At 43.6% G+C, this 6,871-nt stretch overlaps 1 long non-coding RNA gene across 1 annotated transcript; it reads left to right on the top strand.

Annotated features, from left to right (window-relative positions):
• The first annotated feature begins 330 nt into the window (after positions 1 to 330).
• Positions 331 to 6,619, top strand: LOC115505310. The gene is made up of 2 exons (XR_003965979.1): positions 331 to 616; positions 6,409 to 6,619. It is a non-coding gene; the product is annotated as an uncharacterized LOC115505310 (long non-coding RNA).
• Positions 6,620 to 6,871: the final 252 nt, after the last annotated feature.

Here is a 6,871-nt window from a genome sequence, read left to right on the forward strand (position 1 = left end):
CTGAAACCGCATCGTTCTTTGGCCACCTTGTAACATAGTCTGTAATTCGCCAAGTGTTAACATTAAGCCAGGAAAAGAGAGTATATAAAGACTGAGGAGATCTAGCGGAAGTCAACTCCCTCACCATGACCTCACTGTGTCCATCCGATGTGACCTTCACATGGATGGTGTGGCTCTAGATACATGAGGAATGTAAGAAATTCCCTTGGCTCAGTCTTTTCCTCCTCATTGCAGCAGACGATAATGCAAGATGCTTTGTCCCAACCACGCCTCTCTCTTAATATTTCTAAATACTTCCTTTCTTCTCTTTACTGTTGCAGTTCTTGTTGAGAGCATTTCGTAAGAGTGTAAAAATAATGAAGTAGGTTCAAGTGAACTGGAGTAACAATGGAGCACCTTGTGGGGAAAAACCCTGTTCGCTGTGAATTTTCACATGACCCTCTTCGGTCTCATGCTGCGGATTCAGCCATGCGCTCTGGGGCCCAGCTGGTGTGTGGAGGCTCAGGCCACAGAAGGAAAAGGCATCTCGTCTGCCTCCCACTCTGTGGGACCCATTTCCTCCAGTATTTGAGGAGGATTGGTTTCTTCACTTCCAGCAGAGTTCACGTGAACTAAGGTGAGTTTAAAATTTTGACCTTAAAGCCTCTGTTTTCACTCCCACCCAAGAAATTTTTAGAAGCCACTCTTACCCTAAATCAGTCAGATTCAAAAGAATGTTGAGCAAGCCTGTTATCCACCCACACCCCTACCCTGTCGGAGCCCTAAACATCTGCAACATTAAAAATGAGATAAGCAGTTTAGGAAACAGTATGTGAAGATAGTGGCTTGTTGCCTGAACAAGGACTTGGGAGGTCCCGCAGAGCTACCGAGTGAGGACAGACCCCGCTTGCTGGAGGAGAGAGGCACAACTCTGAAGTAAGCTGGCTGATGTGCAGAACATTCTGCCCGTGGCAGAAATGAGCGTCTTTCCCGTCTCCACTCTCTCGCCCTTCGTCCACAAACATGTTCAAGTTGATTGCATTGTAGAGTAGTAACAACTACCTTTACACCACTTCTCCCCAAAGTTAGCAAACTGCCACCCCATTATCTCTGTGTTCTAACTTCTTAAGTGCAGTCCACAGCTGGTGTCCTCACTTCCTCCCTGTTGCTCTCTTCTCTAACCTCCCTCAACTCTGCCTCCAGCCACCAGCCTCCACGCTGGATTGTAGTCTGTAGGAAAGGAGAATGTCAAAATCAAGGACTCCATAATTGCCAACTGGATCCAACGGATGGCTTGGAGTCCTTGGCTGGCCCAGTCCAGATGACCCCTGACACTCCTTCCAGCTGAAAACAGTCCTCCCTGCTCTCCTTCTACTTCTTAGTTGTACCTGCAATGTCTAGTTTGACGTCCACATCTTAACCCAAGTTCAAATGGTTGCAAAGAATCTAGTTTATGGTGCTTTGTACATGCACAAGATCCTTCATAGTCAATAATTGTACATTATTCTTTTTTTCTGTTTTAAGTCGTATTTTCCATTCCATTTCCCTCCAGGTGTTTTTCTTAGCTTCCCTGAAATATAAATCACATATCATACAATCCATCCACTTTGAGTGTATAATGCAGTGGTTTTTGGAATGTCCAGAGTTGGGCGATCATCACCAGAATCCACGTTACAACATTTCCATCACCCCAAAAAGAAACCTTGTACTGACTGGCAATTACTCCCCTTTCCCTGGTCCCCTACCACAGCCCGAAGCAACCACTAATCTACTTTCTGTCTACGGGTTTGCTTATTCTGGGCATTTCATACAAATGGAATCATACAATATGTAGTCTTTTGTGACTGGCTCTTCCTTCACTTCGCATAACGTTTCAGGGTTCATCCATGTTGCAGCATGTATCTGTACTAGTTCCCTTGTATAATCCAATAATATTCCATTATATGGATATACTACATTTTATTTATTCATCAGTTGGTGGACATTTGGGCTGTTTCTACTTTTTGGCTATTGTAGACACTGCTGCTAGAAACATCCATGTACAAATTTTTGTGTTACCCACAGATGTTAAACCCAATTTATTTCTATGTTTCAAAGTCTTTTGTTATCAATAAGCTTTTCATCTATCTCATCCACAAACTATATACATAAATTAAAAATTAAATTAAAAATTAGAAATAAAAATTAAAAGAAAAAAGTTTCTGTGACCATAATTCACCAAATACATGCAAAAAAATTGGACTGAATAGTAATACTGAGTAGTAATAAATTCTAATTATTGGTAATACACAATCAAAGCATCAGAAGTATATTGCAAAATTTGACAATTATTAAACATAATAAGTAAAATTTGGAGAGGGTTCCTGGGTGGCTCAGTTGGTTGAACGTCTGACTTCGGCTCAATTCATGATCTCGCAGTTTGTGAGTTCAAGCCCAACATCAGGCTCTGTGCTGATGGCTCAGAGCCTGGAGCCTGCTTCGGATTCTGTGCCTCCCTCTCTCTCCCTGTTCCTCCCCCACTTGCGGGCACTCTATCTCTGTCTCTCAAAAATAAACTTAAAAATTTTTTAAGTAAAATTTTGTTGGAAATATATCCATTACTAGAGATGAACGGGGTTTATTTTCCAAACATTAGTTCATAGGTCTGTGGATGCCTTTGAATCACACTGAAATAGTTTGGCATAATTACATCTTACTACTTTTTTTTTTTTTTTTTTTCAGATGCAATCACTGAGAAACACTTCAAAATACACAAGTGAGGGCACCTGGGTGGCTTAATCGGTTGAGTGTCCGACTTTGGCTCAGGTCATGATCTCACGGTTTGTGAGTTCGAGCCCCACTTTGGGCTCTGTGCTGACAGCTCAGAGCCTGAAGCCTGCTTCAGGTTCTGTGTCCCCCTCTCTCTCCACCCCACCGCTGCTTGTGCTCTGTCTCTGTCTTTCAAAAATGAATAAACATTAAAAAAAATTTAACAAAATACACAAGTGAAGGAATGGAAGTATTCTACTTACACCATTGTTGCTCAAATCTTTGACATCCAGGCTAGCCAGAACCCCACAATCACTTTGTAATCTATCATCAAAAATTATGTTTAGGTCTCCCTCCAAAAGTGCTAAAAGCAAACAGCCAAAACCACCTGATTCGTAAAAGGAAGTGTGGCCCAGTCCTTAGTCACTCACTTTCTCACACCTGCGTCAGTATTTAGAATGGCCCCTTTGTTTGGAGCCCAGGTTTTTGTACACTCCCCAAACACATCACAGTACGATGGTAGAGAGGCAAGAGGGGTGCCTTCTTCCTGTAAAGTGGGAAGCTGACTTGTTCTCAGGGGGATCTATTTCAGAAAAGGGTGTAAATATGGACAATGAACACCTGAAAATTGCTTCCCTCACCCAGACTGTGATTTCATTTCCTACAACCACTTTGACTCTCAACTCCACAGCTCCAGATCAGCCTCCACTGAGGCCCAGACCCGCAGCCCACAGTGCACTGCTTGGCCAGCCCTCAGGTCCCTCAAGAGTCCCACATACAGCTAATCGCTCCCCAAATCTATCTCCCTGCCCATATTCCCAGGCACCCTCATCCATTCTGTTCACCACCCTGCCACTACATTAGTATGCTACACTATGCTACTATGATCTAGTCACTGACCTACTTGAAATCCTTCATGGGTGCCCCAGATCTATCTTGAACTTTTGCACATAAAGCATCTCCTCCAAGAGACAGAGTGAAGCCAGATCCTCTCCAGAGAAAGGGTGCAAGTTCTCAGCCTCTAACCTTCTAACACCCAGCTAAGCCATCCAGGAGACAGGATAGGTTAGTAGTTAAAAGGATGGACTCTGGAATGGGACCACCTGATTAAAGGCAGTCATTCGAGGGGTAACCTTGGGTGAAACCTTTGACCTCTCTGAGCCAGTTTCTTCACCTACAGAGGATAATAATACTATCTTTCTTAAAGGGTAGGTATAAAGATGAAATGATGAAATGTATATAATGTGCTTAGTACAGTGCGTGACACATGATAAATTCGAGTAAGACCTCAATGGATCCTAGTGGCCAACATCATGAAATAAACCACCGATGTCTTAAGTTGAGAATCCAAAGCCATTTCAAATTGGGAAAGCCCCTTTTCCAGCCTCATCTCCTGTCTCTCCCCAACGTTTCCCCCACAAGCTCCCCATACCATACCACTTGCTCTCCTCCTCCTCTCTCCCAAATCAGCTTTTCACAGCCCTGAGTCTTTGCTTTCAGCCTTCCTCTCAGCTAGAATTCTTTCTTTACCATCTGCCTGGTGAATGGCACCTTCCCAACAGCCTCCCTGGTTGTTTTGTCTCAAGTCTCCTTTGCTGATCACTCTTCTTCTTCCAGAACTCTCAGTGTTGGAGTGCCCTAAAGCTCAGTCCTTGGACCGCTCCTCTTCTCTATCAATGCTCCCTTTATGATCTCCCTAAGTCACCAGTCTTTAAATATTTATATGCTGATCATTTCCAAATATGTCACCAGATCAGACCTCTCTTTCCACTCATTGACCTCCACTTGGATATCCAGTGGACGTCTCAACACGGACAAATGTGAAGTCTTAGTCTTACCCGCAAGTCTGCTTCATCTATCTGCATGTTGCCCCCCAAATGTTGCTGGCAAACTCCAGCCTTCCTACTGCTCATGCCAAAAATATTTCATATCTAACCCATGATAAGTCCTACTGGTCGTACCTTCAAAATATGTCCAGAATCTGATCACTTCTTATCCCCTGTACTGTCATGAACCCTGGTCAGAGCCATTATCCTCTCTTGTCTGGATTACTAGTATCCCTGCTTCAAACTTGCCTCTGCAAGTCTCTTCTCAGTATAGCAATTGGAATGACCTTTTCGAAACCTCAGTCTCATCATGTCTGCCTCTGCTCAAAACCTAGCAATGGCTCCATATTTCTTCACATTTCTTTCATTATAAAACTCAAAGTCCTTTTTTTCCTTTAATGTTTATTTATTTTGAGAGCAAGTGAAAGCGAGAGCAGGGGAGGGGTGAGAGAGAGGGAGAGAGAATCCCAAGCAGGCTCCACACTGTCAGCACAGAGCCTAACATAGGGCCCAATCTCACAAACTGTGAGATCATGACCTGAGCCAAAATCAAGAGTCAGATGTTTAACTGACTGAGCCACCCAGGTACCCCCTCAATCATTAAGATAATGCTTAACAGTCCAACTCCTTTACTTCTCTAACCTCACTTTCTATTACTTCCCCCCACAAGCTCTGTTCCCGGCACACTGCCTTCCTTTTTATTCCTAAATCTGGCCAGTAGGCAATTTTCTATTTGCCTTAGCTATTTTCTCTGCCTGAGGACCTTCCACCAAGATCCCCACATGACTAACTCCCTCAGCAACTTCAAATCTTTGCTTATATCTCATCTTCTCCATGAGAACTCCCCTGACCCGAGCTGGGGCTCAGACATAGCCACCTGAACCCAGAGCATTTCTATTCTCTATGTGGTTTCCCAGGTTGCTCTATGCCAGAACTAGTCTTACCTGGGCCTCTGAGGAAGTGAAAATTAAAAATTCACTTTGCTGAGTCTCTCCTCTGGTCCCACGCTAGGTCTTGTGAAGAAAAGGAACCATCCTGATTTCATAGGGATCAAGTCACTTGACCCAGATCACCAGGCTTATAAACAACAGAGACGCAGAGCCATGTCGGCCTGATGCCTACACTGCACCCTTTCTTCAGACCACTCTGCTGAATGCTAGATGCTCATGTCCTTGCCCTGCCCCTCTACCTGTAGAATGTTAGCCTACTTCCGGTTCTGGAGAGTCAAATGAAAGGCAGTTAGCTTAGGGGTTTCTTTTTTTGTTCTTTTAATGCCAAGTCATTGTGTTATGTCCATCAATCTAAGGTGGAAACAAACAAAACACATGTGTAATACATTCCACGTTTTCATCTATAGGTGCTAATGACAGAATCGCTTTGAGCAAGAAGGTGTGCTAAGTTAGAATCTTGCTCTGCGTCCCGCTGGGCTCCTGGGTGGCTATTTGCAGTCTTCCGGCCCTTTCTTCTCTTTCTCCCGTCCCCACCCCCTCCTTAATTGTTCTCCAAGAGAAAACAAGAACTCCAACCAACTGATGATGTTCTTTCCATATTTAACATTCCTTGTCGGTGAGTAGTCATTTTTATGAGCTAAGAGGCACTCTCCACAGTGACACCAGGGCTAGAATCATTCTCCTGGGCTCAGATTCTCACTCTGCCACTGTCTAGAAGCGCTATGCGAATGATTTAGCCTCTAAGTTTTAGTATACTCAGCTTTAAGCTATTAAAAACAAAAGCTCTTCCTTTATGGAGACTATAAGGATGTTCAGAGAGAGTGCAACTAGGTACTTAGCACTGTCGCTGCACAGAGCAAGTGAACACTGGGGGGGACAGTACTTATTTTGTTGTTATTCCACAGGCGCTGGCTGGGAGATCTCGGTGCCCACTGCTCCATCCATGAAGCGATCAAGCCGCTGCTCCCCACCCAAGACTTAACACGCTCTGGAAGACAGTCATCTTAACTGGTTCTGACTTCCTTGTTGAAGGAATGTTGTCATTGAGTTCCGAATGCTTCCTTAAAGGGAACCACTTTCATATTATAGAAATAAAATAGCCACTCTAAATACAAATGGTTACGAATTTTATCTTTATCTATAATCCACATTCCCAGCAAGCGTTCTGTAAACTTTCTTTCCGATTCTCAGGAAACTGCAGCTTCCTGCCACTTCCCCTATTAATCCAGTTGTAGTCACATCTCCTCACTGTCTATTCAACTACATGATCAAATAAGAAAACAGACTTACTGAAAGTTCGACTAAAGTTAGACACCAGCTCTCAATATCTAGTTCATTACTGTTACGCTTTTATGACTAATTCTTTGA

Source organism: Lynx canadensis, chromosome F1 (assembly GCF_007474595.2).
Source record: "Lynx canadensis isolate LIC74 chromosome F1, mLynCan4.pri.v2, whole genome shotgun sequence".
Classification (NCBI taxonomy): domain Eukaryota; kingdom Metazoa; phylum Chordata; class Mammalia; order Carnivora; family Felidae; genus Lynx; species Lynx canadensis.